The 17,630-nt window shown below is 48.7% G+C and overlaps 1 protein-coding gene and 1 long non-coding RNA gene across 2 annotated transcripts in view; one reads left to right on the top strand and one right to left on the bottom strand.

Annotated features, from left to right (window-relative positions):
- The window catches only part of LOC142571330 (neurotrimin-like), a 420,775-nt gene that overhangs the window by 34,083 nt on the left and 369,062 nt on the right, over positions 1–17,630 (bottom strand). The window lies entirely within an intron of this gene.
- Positions 1,789–4,305, top strand: LOC142571333 (uncharacterized). The gene is made up of 3 exons (XR_012825853.1): positions 1,789–1,843; positions 3,852–3,916; positions 4,114–4,305. It is a non-coding gene; the product is annotated as an uncharacterized LOC142571333 (long non-coding RNA).

A 17,630-nucleotide genomic window follows, 5' to 3' on the forward strand; every position in this document is an offset into this window, starting at 1 on the left:
GCCCTCCTTCTCACACGGAGAAGATGCGGATGACTAGTTCTGCGGCTGGTGATGCGCTCTAGCCAGTCCTGTAATTGATCCAAAATGGTTCCTAAGAGAACGCACAGGGAGAGGCTGGGGGCGGTGGTGTCGCCTGCTGCTGAAAATTTTCTCGCGACCCACTTCCGAACTCGTTAGGCGATCGGTAAACAGTCTGGTGAAGTTTGCAAGCAGGTCGATAATGAAGCCAGGCTATGCCCTCCCTCGCTGTGCGATTCCTTATCCCCAACGTCAGGCCTCTTAAACCATCGCGCATGCCAGAGCCCTTCTTTTCTTGCCTGCACAGAGCCCACATCACTTGGATCGTTCACCAAAAGAACGCGCTGCTATACACAGCACCAAGTGCATCTATGTGCGTTTGTGTGTGTCAAGGAGAAGCGTTGCTTGCGTTACATATGTGCCTTCTTTCTTCATGAACCTGGCAGGCATGTCTTGTGCCCTCCCCTCTATTACGTACACCTATTGATTGCGTGAAAACAGGGCGCCTAAATCCGACTAAACCCGGGTTACAGTGACACGATCGGTTCTTGAATTACGTGAAAAGGTGTGGGAAAAGGAGAAGAAAGTTTATTCATGGCTGTCATGACAGTAAAAAAAAAACGCCCTGCCCAGTTTCCCCTCTTGATATTTATATGTGCCAACTGCAGCAGGTCTGCTTCTAGTGAAGAGATCATAAGCACAGTTAGTGAGTGAATGACTCTATTATTCTCCAAACATGTGCTGTCATTATACGGCCTTTAAAGAGTCAGAAGTACTTAGTAAATGCATGAAAAAATTTTTCGCGCTCTTTTATGCTCAGGTTTTATACAGAACGCACAAAGCTTCAATGGCTAATGAGCTAGCGGTGACTCGTGAATTTAGGGCTAGTAAGTGAATGAATGAATGAATGTGTGTGGTTTAGTGGCGAAAGGGCCAGATATGGCCAAAGAGCGCCAAGACAGTGTTAGTGATTTCGCGGTGGAATGATGAGTTCTGTGAAGAAGATGTGTCTTGGCTCTAAAGTGGCCTAAAAATAGTCGCTGTAAAGTGCGTAAAATCTACGTGCTATAAGATATGGCGAGGACTAATGACGAATACTATGAACATTAAAATCCATCGTAGAAAAATGATGCAAAATAGAAAATATATAAGATGGTAAAGTTACTTGGAGCGCTGCTGCCTCACCAGAGCCCTTGAAACACAAGGGCCTAGAGGCATGTGCTATACGAAAGAGTTTGATGTATGAGATTTTATGGCGCAAGGGCCAGGTATGGCCAAAGAGCGCCATGTCTGTGCTAATGAGTTTGCAGTGTAATTATGATTACTATGAAGTTGGTGTGACGGGGCTGTAAAGGGGCCTTAAAATATGCGCTCTAAAGTGCGTAAGATCTGTATATTAAAATTATGGCGATGACGTATGACTTGTATTATGAACATTTAGATGTATTTAAAAAGAATGATACGATAGCTAAAATATATCAGATTATAAGAAATGCTACAGCACTACTGCTTCGTTAGAGCCCTTGAGACTCAAGGGTCTGGAGGCAAAACAATTATCGCAGTGGCATCCTCTGGAAAGAGGAGGCGCTACGAATGAATGGGACTAATAACATGTAGGACCACATCTCTAAGGTAACCTAGGACTGTGTCTGTATTAAAAAGCGGTTCTGGACCAAGAAGCATTGCAGGATGAAGAGGAATGTGCTGTCGGTATGCTAATAAAAAATGTCTCTTTCTCTCAGATTCGGCTTCCCGACATTCCAGGAGGACGTGGAGTATGGTCAGCCTCTCCCCGCATCTACCACACGTTGGAGGCTCACTTCCGGTGAGTAGAAAGTTATGGGTGCCAAATGCGTGTCCTATTCTTAGACGACAGAATAGGATACCTGTTCGGCGTGATTTTGAATTCGAGGGCCAGAATCCTAACTCTGGCTTTATCAGTTGGAGCTTATTATCCGTTTCCGCGTCCCACATGTGTTGATAGTGATCTCGCAGCCACCTTCGCAAGAAAGGCCTCAGATCTGTGACAGGTACCACAGCGGTAGGGTTAACAGCTTGCGATGCGATTGACGTGGCCGTCTCGTCCGCCAGAACGTTACCCTCAATGGTCCTATGGCCAGGTACCCAGCATATAATGATACGCTGGTTAGATATGTACGCTTTACACAAGACGGTGTAGAGTTCATTAAGTACAGGATTTTTGTGTGTATAGATTGACATCAAGGCCTTCACGACGCTTAGGGAGTCTGTATAAATCGCTGCTTTTGGAAGTTTTGATTTTCTTATATGGTGCACAGTAGACAGTAATGCGTAGGCCTCGGCCGTAAAGATACTTGTTTCCGGATGCAGTACATCGGATTCTGAGAAGGATGGGCCGACAGCAGCATAGGACACCCCAACATTTAACTTCGAAGCGTCTGTGTAGAACTCTGCACAGCAGTGCTTGTGCTGGAGTTCTAGGAAATGCATTCGGATTTCGATCTCTGGTGCGTGTTTTGTTACTTCTAAAAAGGATATGTCACATTCTATGACCTGCCACTCCCAAGGGGGTAACAACTTGGTTGGATGCATTATGCGCAGCTCGAGTAGTGGGATATGCATTTCATGACTAAGCTCCCTCACACGAAGCGAGAAAGGCTGTCTTACAGAGGGTCGATTCTGGAAAAGTGTAGAACATGTCATATCGTTAACAGTGTTAAGACATGGATGTTGATTATTGGATTGTATTTTCAGGAAATATGTAAGACTGATGTAAGTTCTCTGTAGATGGAGAGACCATTCGTTTCATTCCGCATATAAGCTTTCAATCGGGCTTGTTCTGAAAGCGCCAGTGGCTAAGCGGATACCTAGATGGTGTGCAGGATCTAGCATCTTTAGCGCGCTCGGGGCGGCAGAGTTACACACTAAGGCACCATAATCCAACCGAGACCGAATTAGGCTCTTGTATAGATTCATTAAACACTTCCTGTCACTACCTCATGTAATTTGGGATAGAAGTTTCATTAGGTTCATTGTTTTTAGACATTTTTCTCTAAGATATTTAATCTGTAGAATGAAAGTGAGTCTATAGTCAAGAATAATAACTAGGAATTTGTGCTCCTTGTTGATAGGTATTTGTTGTCCACACAGCTGTAAGCAAGGATCCGGGACCAGGCCTCTTTTTCTTGTAAAGAGAACACAAGAGCTTTTTTGGGGGTTGATTTTAAATCCATTTTGGTCTGCCCACTTGGACACCTTCTTCAAGCCATGCTGTACTTGTCTCTCGCACACTGCGAGGTTGCAAGATTTAAAAGCTATCTGAATGTCATCCACGTAGACAGAGTAAAAGATGGCCGGCGGTAATGAAGCACAAAGCCTGTTCATCTTCACGATAAAGAGCGTGCAGCTGAGCATGTCTCCTTGGGGTACACCCGTTTCGTGCGTCAAAGGACGTGAAAGTACATTGCCTACTTTTACCCGGAAGGTACGATTGGACAGATAGCTTTCTATTAGGTTAAGCACATTACCATGGATGCCCATTTCTAACAAGTCTCTCAAGATTCCGTAGCGCCACGTTGTGTCGTATGCCTTCTCCATATCAAGGAATATGGATAGGAAAAACTGTTTGTGTACAAACGCGTCACGGATGTTTGCTTCAATACGTACAAGGTGATCAGTTGTGGAGCGTACTTCTCGGAAGCCGCACTGATAAGGATCAAACATTTTGCTCTGTTCAAGGAAATAAATGAGCCGCCGATTTATCGTTTTTTCAAATACCTTACAAATGCAACTTGTAAGGGCTATCTGGCGGTAACTTGTCACTGAGGAAGGGTCTTTGCCTTGTTTCAAAACAGGGACCACAATGGCTTCCTTCCATGCGGTTGGAAGGTGCCCTGCATCCCAGATGGTGTTTAAAAGTGTGAGTATTGTAACTTGCGTGTCACTGTGTAAGTTTTTGAGCTTTTCATACATGATTCTATTAGATCCTGGTGCGGAGCTCTTGCATGCGCTCAAGGCAGCTCTCAATTCGGCAATACTAAAAGGACGGTTGTAAGGCTCATTCTCTCGACTTTTTCTTGTTAATGGCTTACGTTCTTCTATTTGTTTATATTTCAGGACGGATTTGCGAATAATGATTTGAACTTGATACGGTCTCAAAGAGCTCCCCAAGTGAGTCTGCCTGATCTTGCAGTGTATCGCCCTGTGTATTTACCAGAGGGAGTGAATATGTTTGTCGCCCTTTAATTCTATTTACCCTGTTCTAGACTTTGGACTCATCTGTAAACGAGTTAATACACAATAAATACTTCTGCCAGCTTTCTCTTCTGGCCTGCCGGCGGGTTCTCCTACCTTGGGACTTTACTTTTTTAAAGTTGTCAAGATTTTCTGCAGCGGGCGAAGCGCGTAGCGACCCCACGCTTTGTTCTGTTTCCTACACGCGATTCTGCATTCATCGTTCCACCATGGGACATGCCGTTTGAATGCCGAGCCACTTACTTCACGTATGCATGTAGATGCGGCATCTGTTACGAAGGCTGTAAAGTACTCCACAGCAGCATCGATTTCTGAAGAATACATCTCATACCATGGTATACTAGTTAAGTTTCGGAATTTCTCCCAGTCTGCTGTGTCAATCTTCCACCTAGGAGCCTGTGGTCGGTATTCGTTTTCTTTAAGTGTTCTTAATAGTATGGGGAAGTGGTCGCTTCCGTAAGGATTGTTCGTAACTTCCCATTCGAGTTCAGGCAGTATGGACGGGGAAACTATGCTCAGATCAATTGAAGAAAAACGTATTGTTTGCAAGACAGTAACATGTGGGTTTCTTCTTATTCAGAAGGCACGCACCAGAAGAAAAAAGGAAATGTTCAACAAGACGACCTCGCGCGTCTATACGAGAGTGGATCCACAGGCAGCTGTGCGCATTGAAATCGCCAAGAACAGCATAAGGTTCTGGAAATTCGTGTATTAATGACTGAAATTCATGTTTGTTTAATTTGTAGTGTGGGGGTACGTAAAGTGAGCAAATGGTGAATAGTTTATTTAGAAGAACAGCTCGAACCGCCACTGCTTCAAGGGGCGATTGTAGCTGTAAACGCTGACAGGACATACTTTTATCAATAAAAATGGCAACACCACCTGATGATACGACAGCATCATCGCGATCTTTGCGGAACTTGACATACGGTCGGAGAAAGTTTGTGTGTGGGGGTTTTAAGTGTGTTTCGTGAAGACACAGCACTATTGGATTGTGTTTTTGGATAAGCTCTTGCACGTCTTGAAGGTTCCTGAGAAGACCTCTAACGTTCCATTGAATAATTTGTGTATCCATATTGAAAGTAAATAAGTGCTGTGTGTGTGTAAACGGAGGTGATGCCTTAGGTTACATAGCTCTTTCGAGGCCCTGTAATGGGGGTTCTGCCCTTTCTGGAGCGTTCGAGAGAGCCTCGCCGCTCCTTAGGCGTTTGGTGCGCCTTGAGGGCAGGTGTAGTGTCCATTGCCTTTTGTGAGGCGCCGGACACGTGCTCTTGCGAGCGAGAAGTTACAAGAGAGAGTCCTGCCTTGGAGGGCAAGACCCCTGCGCCCACCAGCCCGGTGGTCGATGGGGCACCCTGCGGGATTTGGCTGCGCCGGCTGTTGCCAGCGCTGGAAGGGGCCGGGGAGGTTGGGGCAGCCTCGGCTGCGCCCACCTTGGGGGTCGATGGTCCCCTCTGCTGTGTTGACGGAGCAGCGCTAGCTGCAACCGCCGCGGGGGCAGATGGCGTAACTGTCGACTCGCTGGTTGGGGGTCGGACAGCCGCCGGAGGCCGTAGTGACGCTGCCCCTTGACGCGCCACTTCGGCGAAGCTTTTCTTTGGCAGGTATGCTAGCCGCCTGCGTGCCTCTTTGAACGATATGTTTTCCTTAACTTTGATTATGACTATGTCTTTCTCTTTTTTCCAGGACGGGCAAGACCGCGAGTATGCGGCGTGCTCGCCTTCACAGTTTACACAATGGAGAGTGTTCTCGCAAGCTTCGGAAGTATGTTCGTGGGCACTGCACTTCGCACAGGTTTGACGGCCTCGGCAGCTCTGCGAACTGTGGCCGAAGCGTTGGCATTTGAAACATCTAAGGGGATTTGGCACATACGGCCTAACACGGAGCTTGATGTACCCGACCTCTACAGACTCGGGCAGAATACTTGAGCCAAAAGTCAATATAAGGTGTTTGGTCTTGATTTCTTTGCTGTCACGCCTGATCTTAATTCCTTTAACATTGATAACAATCTGGTCACAGAAGCCCTCCAAGAGTTCATCCTCAGTGAGCTCCAGCAAGTCATCGTCCGAGACAACACCGCGGCTTGTGTTCATCGTACGGTGCGGGGTTACTGTTACTTGGGTCTCCCCAAATGACACAAGTTTCGGCAGTTTCTCATACTGCTTCTGATCTTAGAGCTCCAAAAGGAGATCAACGCTTGACATTCTCGACACCTTATATCCTGTGCCGAAAACTTTGGTCAAAGACTTGGAAACAAGGAACGGTGAAACGGATCGCACTAGTTTGTTTGGTTTTGCTGAGTGAATTACGTGTAATCAAGGAAAGATGTGGACTTGTCCGAAAAACTGAAAAACTTCAAAGTTCAATTATAACAGGATTTTTGTGTATACAGAACGATATCAAAAACTTCACAACACTTAGGGAGTCCGTATATATAACTGATTTTTTGAGTTTTGATTTCCTTATATGCTTACCAGTCGACAATATTGCGTAGGCCTCAGCCGTAAATATACTAGTTTCCGGATGCAGTACGTCGGATTCCGAGACGGATGGACCGACGGCTGCATAGGACACCCCGTCATGGGACTTCGATGCGTCTGTGTAGAACTCCATGCAGGAGTGTTTGTGCTGGAGTTCCCGGAAATGCATTTGGATTTCAATCTCTGGAGCGTGTTTTGTAACTTGCATGAAAGATATATCGCCTTGTATCAGCTGCCACTCCCAAGGAGGTAGCAGCTTGGCTGGATGCATTAGGCGAAGCTCGAGGAGTCGGACATGCATTTCATGACTAAGCTCCCTCACACGCAGCGAGAAAGGCTTACGGAGGGACGATTACGAAAGAGTGTAGCATATGTCATATCGTTAACGGTATTAAAACACGTATGTTGAGGATTAGAGTGGACTTTCAGAAAATATGTTTGGCTGATGTATGTTCTCTGCAGATGAAGTGACCACTCATTTGATTCTGCATATAAACTTTGTATGGGACTTGTTCTGAAAGCGCCAGTGGCTAGTCGGATTCCTAGATGATAGACTGGGTCTAGCATATTTAGCGCGCTCGGGGCGGCAGAGTGATAAATCATGGCACCATAGTCTAATCGTGATCGAATCAGGCTTTTATAGAGTTTCATTAAACACTTCCTGTCACTACCCCATGTAGTCTGGGATAGAACTTTCATTATGTTCATCGTTTTTAGACATTTTTCTTTAAGATGTTTAATGTGGGAGACGAAAGTGAGTCTGTAGTGAAGTATAACACCTAGAAATTTGTGCTCTTTGTTTACAGGTATTTGTTGTCCACCCAGTTCTAAGCAAGGATCTGGGATCAGTTCTCTCTTTCTTGTAAAAAGAACACAATAGCTTTTGTTAGGATTGATCTTCAATCCATTCTTGTCTGCCCACAATGAGACTTTGTTCAGGCCATGATGTACCTGTCTCTCGCACACTGCGAGGTTACTGGATTTGAAAGCTATTTGTATGTCGTTCACGAAGACAGAATAAAAGATTGCCTGTGGTAATGAAGCGCGAAGCGTGTTCATCTTCACGATGAAGAGTGTGCAGCTGAGCACGCCTCCTTAGGGTACACCCGTTTCTTGCGTAAAAGGACGCGAAAGTACATTACCGACTTTTACCCGGAAGCTACTACTGGACAGATAGCTTTCTATTATATTTAATATATTACCATGGATGCCCATTTCTGACAAGTCTCTTAAGATTACGTAACGCGATGTTGTATCGTACGCCTTCTCCATATCGAGGAATATGGATAAGAAGAACTGTTTGTGTACAAATGCGTCCCGGATATTCGCTTCTACACGTACAACATGGTCAGCTGTGGAGCGCCGTTCTCTGAAGCCGCACTGATAGGGATCAATGATTTTGCTCAGTTCAAGGAAATGAATGAGTCGCCGATTAATCATTTTTTCAAATACCTTACAAAGGCAACTTGTCAGGGCTATCGGGTGGTAACTTGCCACTGAGGAAGGATCTTTGCCTTGTTTCAAAACTGGGATCACAATGGCTTCTTTCCATGCAGTCGGAAGGTGTCCTGCAGCCCAAATAGTATTGAAAATTATGACTAGTGTAACTTGGGTGTCTTTGTGTAAGTTTTTGGTCATTTCATACATGATTCTGTCAGATCCCGGTGCAGAGCTCTTGCATGCGCTCAAGGCAGCTCTCAACTCGGCTATACTAAAAGGACAGCTGTATGGTTCATTCTGTCGACATTTTCGTATGAGTGGCTTACATTCTTCTATTTGTTTATATTTCAGAAAGGATTGCGAGTAATGGTTGGCATTTGACAAGCTCTCAAAGTGCTCCCAAAGTGAGTCCGCCTGATCTTGTAGGCTATCGCCTTGTGTTTTTACCAAAGGGAGTGAATATGCTTGTTGCCCTCTTATCCTATTAACCCTGTTCCAGGCTTTGGCCTCATAAGTAAACGAGTTGATACGCGATAGAAACTTCTGCCAACTTTCTCGTCTGGCCTGTCAGTGGGTTCCCCTGCCTTATGATTTTACTTTTCTAAAGTCGCTAAGATTCTCTGCAGTGGGAGAAGCGCGTAGCAACCCCCACGCCCTGTTCTGTTTTTTACGTGCGATCCTACAATGGTCGTTCCACCACGGGACACGCCGTTTGCACGCTTAGCCATTTACTTCTGATATGCACTTAGATGCGACATCTATTATGAAGGCTGTAAAGAACTCCACAGCAGCATCAATTCCTAACGAAGACATGTCAGCCCATGGGATACTAGTAAGAGATCGAAATTTCTGCCAATAAGCTGTCTCAATCTTCCACCTAGGAGCGTATGGTGGATATTCGTTTTCTTTAGGTGATCTTAGCATTATAGGGAAGTGGTCGCGGCCGTAAGGGTTGTCGGTAACTTCCCATTCCAGTTCAGGCAGTACAGACGGGGAGACTATGCTAAGATCTATTGAAGAATAGGTTCTGTTTGCAAGAGAGTAATATGTGTGTTCCTTCTTATTCAACAGGCACGCACCAGAATAAAAAGGGAACTGTTCAACAGGACGTCCTCGCGCATCTACACGAGGGTCGCCCCACAGGTAGTTATGTGCATTGAAATCGCCAAGAACAACATAGGGTTCTGGCAATTCATCTATAAAGGACTGAAATTCATGTTTGCTTAGTTTGTAGTGTGGGGGTATATAAAGGGAGCAAATAGCGATAAGTTCTTTAGCAGAACAACTCGAACCGCCAATGCCTCAAGGGCCGATCGTAGCTGTAAACGTTGACATGCTATGCTTTTTTGAATTACAATTGCAACACCGCCGGATGATGCGACAGCATCATCGCGATCTTTGCGAAAAGTAACATACTGTCGAAGAAAGTTTGTGTATTTTGATTTTAAGTGTGTTTCCTGTAAACACAGCACTTTTGGATTGTGTTTATGGATAAGTTCTTGCACATCATCAAGATTCCTAAGAAGACCTCTGACATTCCATTGACGGATTGGTGTATCCATATTTTAAAGTAAATTAGTGCTGTTTTTACGGAAACGGAAGGGATGTCTTAGATTACAGAGCACTTTAGAGGCCCTGTAATAGGGGTTTTGCCCTTTCTGAAGCATTCGAGCGAGTCTCGGCGCTCCTTAGGCGTTTGGTGCGCCTTAAGGACAGGTGTAGTGTCCATTGCCTCCTGTGAAACGCCGGACAAGCGCTCTTGCGAGCGAGAGGTTTTCCGAGAGAGTCCTGCCCCGGAAGGCAAGACCCCTGCGGCCACCAGCCCGGAGGTCGATGGGGCTGCCTGAGGGATTTGGCTGCGCTGGCCATTGCCAGCGCTAGAAGGGGCCTCGGAGGTTGGGGCAGCCTCGGCTGCGCCCACCTTCGGGGTCGATGGCCGGGTCTGCTGGGTTGGCGGAGCAGCGCTAGCTGAAACCGCCGCGGGGGCAGATGGCGTAGCTGCCGACTCACTGCTTGTGGGTCGGACAGCCGCCGGAGGCCGTTGTGACGCTGCCCCCTATCGCGCCACTTAAGCAAAGCTTTTCTTTGGCAGGTGTGCTACCCGCCAGCGTGCCTCCTTGAATGAGATATTTTCCTTTACTTTGATAGTTACGATTTCTTTTTCTTTCTTCCAGGATGGACACGACCGCGAGTACGCGGCGTGCTCCCCATCACAGTTTACACAGCGGAGAGGGTTCTCGCAAATTTCAGTGGTGTGTTCATGGGCACTGCATTTCGCACATGTTTGGCGGCCCCGACAGCTCTGCGAACTGTGGCCGAAACGCTGGCATTTAAAACATCAAAGCGGATTTGGCACGTACGGCCTAACACGTAGCTTGATATACCCGGCCTAGATTGACTCGGGCAGGATACTTGAACCAAAGGTGATTATTAAGTGCTTCGTGTGAATCTTTTTACCATCTCGCCTCATCTTAATTCTTCTGACATTGATCACATTTTGCTCGCTGAAGCCCTCCAGGAGTTCCGCTTCAGTCAGCTCAAGCAAATCATCATCCGACACAACACCGCGGGTGGTGTTCATTGTATGGTGCGGGGTTACGGTTACGGTACGGTACGTGTCTTCCCAAATGGCACTAGTTTCGACAGTTTTTCATATTGTTTCAAATTGCGGAGCTCTAAGAGTAGGTCACCGCTTGCCATCCTGGACACCTTGTAACCTGGACCAAAGACGTCAGTTAAGGACTTTGACACAAGGAATGGTGAAATGTTTCGCACTGCTTTGTTTGGCTTTTCAGAGTGAATAAGATGGAACCGGGGAAAATTCTGGATTTGGTGTCCGAAAAACTGAAATACATCTTCGGTGCGCCCTCGTTTCTGAGGGCGATCAGGAAGTTTGGGGAAAGAAGTTTCCATGAAAATATATAAAAATTCGGCAACAGCGCCGACTTCCCACCACGGAGCCCAACGAGGGGACGCGGCAGAGCTTGCATGCAAGTCTGCACGACGCCAGTCGTACAGACTTGCCAAATATGGTGTATAACCAAATATGGTGTAAATATAACCAAATATGGTATATCCAAGGTTGGATAGCCACACAGGGTTAACCCTTGCCGCCAAGAAGAAGGAAGTAAATAGAAGAGAGAAGGAGACAGGAAAGGTGGGAAGTAAGGGAAAGACGAAGGTTGTATGAAGAGAGACAGGAAAAGTCGACTGCCGATTTCCTCCAAGTGGGTCAGTCTGGAGGTGCCGTCTATGTGAAGCCGAGGCCGAAGAGGTGTGTTGCCTCCGCCGGGGTCCTTAAGTGTCCAAACACCCAGCATCGGCTCAACCCCCAGGATCCCGTTTTCCTCAGACACGGCTAAGCCGCGCACGGCTACACGCGTGAGGGTCCAAATCGTCGTGTGCTCGGGTCCGTGGTGTCGAAACACACCAAACGCCTGCTGACGCATACGCCGCTGCGGGGGGGGGGGGGGGGGGGCTAGTAAGTGTTCGCACCGTAGTCTGAGCAATGAAGAGTAGCTATGTGTGATGACCCACTTATGGGCAAAGGTTCGTGTTCTCAATGGTTCGGTTGGTTCTCTTAGGCGGAGCCTCCGAGAACCCAATTGAGGACAAAGCCGTTGGTTTGGATGCACACACAAAGACTTTTAATGAAACAAAAAAAGGCAAAAAGTCAATAGAAAGAAACAGAAAGCATGCAGAAAATAAACACTCAGGAAAACATTGCGGTAAGGAACACACTTAGGGCTTTAACGAGGGTGCTAGTCCGGGCGTGCCACGAGGGCGGGGACGCGTCGCAGTCTCGACGCGGCAACGCGGCGACAAGCTGGCAGAAGGAGTGGCGCCGGCCTCACCAAAGGTCGCGGCGTAGGTTGACCGACCGGGCGCCGGGAGCGCGCCAGCTCTGGCGAGGCGAGGTAACGCTGGCGGCTGGGTAGCAGGAGTGGACGGCGGCGGCGTTCTGGCCGGGCAGAGAGCTCGGGCCCGTAGCCCGACTGCTCGGGCAGCACGCCGGCCTCGGGCAGCAGGCGGCACGGCAGACGGGGGTGGCGTTCTGGCCGGGCAGCTGGCGTAGAACTCGGGCCCGAAGCCCGACTGTTCCCGTCCTGCCCACTGGCGCAAAAGCTCACCGGCCTTGAGGAGCTGGCGGCACGCTCAGTTAGACGGGCGACGCACAGGAACAGGTTGGCAGGAGGCCCCGGTCGGGTGAAGTCCTGGTGGGCTCGGGTCCGGAACCCGACGGCCCGTCTTCAACGCCCGCTCCGGTGGTTGACCTCCTCCTGCCGTCGTTTTCCTGGGACTCTCCTGGCGTCTGCCCGGCGTCTCCCTGCGTGTCCTCTTGCGTGTCGCCCCCGTTCTGCCAGTGCACCACGCTTTTTGTCGTGGTCTGGCCGATTTGGCATTTACTGATTGGCTGCCCGACGCCCCGTGGTCTTTTCTCATTGGTTGCTTTTTTCCTTTTGTTGTCTTTCCTGCGCCGCGCGTTCACGTGCCGGGCGCTCTTCGGCGTCGTCGTTTTTCCTCCTTCCAGCTCGGCGCGCGTGCACTCCGCGTCGTCTGCTCTCGACCGTCCCGAGCCCCGCACCACGTCGCGCACCACGTCGCGCACCACACATCACACTATAACATAGCTTCTCCTTTCCTCAACAAGTTCTTGTCACTGAGCCATAATCGATGTAGACGTCAGAATAAAGTTTATCATACTATCGTACAGTAATACGTTGAGCCGTTCTCTCTGTGCCTGTCACTGTTTTAACCGGCGATAAAAAGATTACGTGGCAATCCCTAACGAATAACATGTTCAGAAGGCGCTGCTGTTTGCTCAGGTGAATAACAGAATATAGATGTAATGGGCTTACAAAAAACTTCATCAGACACAAAGGAGCCAAGGAGTTGGTAACTTCCAGTATCACTACACCTTTACCTTCCTTCATAATTTTACGACGAACGACAGAAAAGGTTAAAAAAAACAATCTTGCAAAAAAAGAAGTATGAACAAGACGACACGCACAAGACGGCAGGACATTTTTTGTCCCAAACGAAGCACTGTTCTGCTGAAAATGAGCAACACACTAATAAATTTAGCCACACCCCATCATTCGAACGCCCTACCATAGCCAAGTGGCTGCGCCGTAAAGCAGCGATTCTCTGCGAGATGTCTTGGGCCACTCTTGCTGCAGTCAACTGGACACAATTCTGCCCCAGTCCTTTTTCTTTGAGAGAGAGAGAGAGAAACTATAGAAGAATTTGAAATGTTGCATCCGATGGTGGCTATAATGATGTGGTATGGCACAACTTTATTAAACGAGGGATTCCTCATCGGCTTATTAAGAGTAATGGAGTTGGGGAGTTGGGAGTTGAGGACAGGGCCCGCCACCGAGGAATGCTTTCGCGCACGGGCGCAACTTGCGGAGAATGGATGATGCCGCAGCAAAGGCGAACAGCGCCCGCAGGACACTGTGGGTCTCCGCCGAGAGACGGATTCACTCCTCGAAGCTGGCCACTTGCCCCCGCGGCTTTCGTCGGAGGGCTGCATACTCTGATCACTCCGACAGCAAATGCCTGATGGTTGGCATAGCTGCCGTTTCGCACGCTGGGCAACCTGTTTGTGTAAGTGGTAGCTCCACCACGGTGCTGTCCGAAAGACATCTTCCTTGTGTGTGCACGCCAGCGCGCGAGTGCATTCGGCGTCCGTGCAGTGCCGGTGCGGGCCTTGTGCACGAGTACTTGACACGCGCGGGACAAGCCTGCAGGCAGTGGATCTTCCTTCGGCACATGTTGTATGCGTTCACGGAGCTGCCGTCGCCTCTGACGTTGTTCTAGGAAGAATGTATCTTAATTTCCGTCATTTTGTAGGGACACAAAAGTTGCTTCGTCGCTGCGGCGATTTAAGGTAGTATCTCGTTCGCAGAGGCGTGAATGCAGCTTCGTTCGCTGGTATACTCCGCAGCGTCCGGGAACCCACCACACCACCCGAGATGCGCGCACCGGGCGCAGCCTCCTGCTTGCCTCTTCCTTGCGATGGGTCAGTGTGGGGAGCTCGCAATACGCGCACAGCCGCCTGGCGGTTGGTACATATTGTCATTTGTGAAGCATAGCTGGAGGTTCTTCGAGGACTTCGTGCAGTGGGTCACGCACAGCCGGGAGTTCGACAGTGTGTACGCCTGGTGATTCTCGATTATCAAATACGTACTTATGGGCGCGCGTACTGCCAGCATTGCAACTGCGGCCGCGTACCGCTTATAAACGCTTAACGCTTATAATAAAGACGAATACGGTTGCTATACTAATAGCACTACCGCGTCTTTCACTTATCAGTCTCCATTTCGAGTACTTCCGAGCGTTAGTACTATGCAATGGCTCAAACACGGTCTGCTCTTTCTCCCAAGTATCTTAAGTACTGTGTTAGCCGAATACTGCATAGCATTAGGCTCGGTGAGTACCTAATAAAAGTGGTTCGTAGGGCGTCTCTAAAGAGATGTCGCTGGGCTGGGTAATGTGGGCTTTTTGGCCAGCCATGTATACACTAACGGAATAGGTGTAGTACAACATTGTGATAAGGACACAATCACTAGTGTCCCATCACATATCATATATCATCCATCACTTGTCACATCGTAGCCGCGCGCAGTATGCATTGTGTGCGAGTAAAAGCTTGCGAAGGTGATGGTGTGCAAGCGAGGAAAGCGGGGAGGAAGCGCGACGTCTTCCACCATACACCTGTTCGCTCTCGCCCACTAGTAGCGAGCATTGTATCATAAGGAATTCTATTCTTTTATTATTATTCTCACACGTATTCTTACCTTGTTCGTTATCGCGCACTACTAGATAACACTGTATTTTAAGGAATTGCATTTTTGTATTATTGTTATTTTCAAATTTATTGTTACTCTCACATGTACTACAACCCTGTGTAATACTTTCGGGCCTTGAGTGTAGTAATAAACGAGTAAGCAAAAATAATAAATAACGAAATAACCGACATTTTCCTAGTCTGTGGTGAAATGTGTCGTCGCCTTCTGTCTCTGCATGTTGGAGTGCGTCGACTACTGTATGCGAGATTCACTTACTTTCTTTAGCTCATTACGCTCTAGATCTCCCGAACATCTGATGTTTATTCGTATGCTATAGCATTTAGTGTTACCACTATTATGTATAAGTAGTATTAGTATTAGTATTAGCAGTATTAGGGTATTAGTAGTCATCATTACTATAGCACAGTTAAAACTACTTTCTTCCTTCCTTCCAGAAATAATTGCCTCCAGAGAGCTTTCATTCGTCTGTCCTTGTCGTCGGTCAAGGCGTATGCACTCTGCCTCGAGCCATCATTTTAACGTGTTACCCTCTTTCTTGTCCCCGTGTGTACCGCTACACTCAATCCCAATTCAAAATGACCCTGCAACCACCGACAAACTTTTCATTCTCGGCGAAGGCGCATTCGTAGCAGGGTAAAGGAAGGAATGCCGTCACTTTGGTTGCCTGGCACCTACTCCGCAAACGCCTCGGAATGGAAAGTGTCCAAAGAGATCTTCCTAGACCACACATGTCGCACACTGATCCAGGTGGCCTCTCATTGTGGGTGTATGGGGCTCAGCATAAATGGCCCCTCGATGTCTTGCTTCGTAGAGAGAGAGAGAGAGAGAGAGAGAAACAACTGTATTTGCCACTGCAGGGTAGGAAGTTAGGGCAGGTAGGCCTAGTGCGGCTCCTAGGTGGGGCGACGTCTTGGGCCCACGAGACGAGTGCCAGTTGCGTTTTCTTGTCTGCTCTTGTCAGCAGCTGGTTCCAGCCATCCTCGGAGGGAGCTAGCAGTAATGATTGTGGGGGAGGGTTACCCTCGCATCCGCAGAGAATGTGTGCCCGAGTGGCGAACACTCCATGGTCGCATTTAGTACATACGGGGTCGTAATCCCTCCAGTGATTAAATAAAGCCTAGAATGACTGAGAATTGAATCAGTCTGCAGTCTGCGAAGCATGGTGGCTTGCGCTCGTTCGAGATCGGGGTGGGGAGGCGGGTACATGCGTCTCGTCTCCTTGTAGAAGTTTGTAATTTCAGCATAGGATTCGGGGGCCTCTGCGAGCACATCTGGGTTCGAGGGGCCGGCCTCCCGGTTAGTTAGGCCTTGGGCTAAACGGTCGACCCCTTCGTTCCCAGAGTTCCCCGCGTGAGCAGGTACCCACACTAAGCTGACAGTTCTGTCGAGAGCGCAACCGCGGAGGTTGTGTGCGGCGGGGAGACAGAGTGAGTTTTTTGAGAACTTTTGGATGGCTTGTTTAGAGTCACTGAGAACCGTGCTTGTGCGGGGATCCGCGATGGCTAGCGCGATAGCGACCTTTTCGGCAGTGGTGGAGGAGTGCGTGCGCACTGTAGCGGCACTCATGAAAGTGGTGGTTGGCGTCGCTACGCAGGCTACGTATGTGTTAGAGTCGCATTTCGCCGCGTCCACGTACATGGCATGTTCGTCAGCGGAGTAGGTGACGTCTAAGGCTTGTGCCTTCAGTTGGCGGCGCCTGTCGTGGCGGCCGGGTAGCATATTCTTGGCCATGGGTTTGATGACCAGCCGACTGAAGACTCCAGTCGGGAGGGGAGCAGTGGGGTGGATGTCACCTGTAGGGATGATGTTAAGACGATTAAGAATATAACGACCGTGTTCGGTGCGAGAAAGACGGTGTATCTGTGCAGTCTTGTGTGCCTCTATCAGCTCTGTGAGGGTGTTATATACTCCAAGCTGGAGCAGACGCTGTGTGCTGGCAGACTGGGGCAGTCCCATTGCCGCCTTATACGCTGAGCGGATGATGCTATTTACCGCCTCTTCGTCTTTGCGGCGGAGGTGGTAATAAGGATATGTGTAGACAATCCTACTAATGAGGTAGGCTTGTGTGAGGTGGCAGAGGTCGGTCTCCCGCATTCCCCTGCGGCGAGTGGCAATGCGGCGGATTAGGCCGTTGATTTGGTGGGCTGTGGTTCGGAGGCGTTGGATGGCTTCCGAGTTCTGCGTGTTGTTCTGCACCAGCATGCCTAACACGCGGATGGTCTGTACGGGGGCTATGGGGTGGGTGGCAATGTGGAGCGTGATCGGCTCTTGAGGGTCGGGGACGGGTCGGCGAACACGTCTGTCTCGTACAACTAACAGTTCAGACTTGGTGGGCGAACAAACGAGACCGTTTGCCTGCACGTAAGTGTGGACGGTGTCGATTGCCTGCTGAAGTGAATCTTGTATCTCGCCTTCCGAGCCAGAGTTTGTCCAGAGGGTAATATCGTCGGCGTATATTGAGTGCTTAATTTGGGGTATGGTGTCGAGGAGTGTGGGAAGGCCTCCCATAGTAATGTTGAATAGGAACGGGGACAAAACAGCTCCCTGTGGTGTTCCCCGGGTGCCCATGGTGACTTTGTCACTGCAGAGGTCTCCAATGTGGAGTTCAGCAGTGCGGTTGTGAAGGAAGTTGGCAATATAGTTG

Source organism: Dermacentor variabilis, chromosome 2 (genome assembly GCF_050947875.1).
Source record: "Dermacentor variabilis isolate Ectoservices chromosome 2, ASM5094787v1, whole genome shotgun sequence".
Taxonomy (NCBI): domain Eukaryota; kingdom Metazoa; phylum Arthropoda; class Arachnida; order Ixodida; family Ixodidae; genus Dermacentor; species Dermacentor variabilis.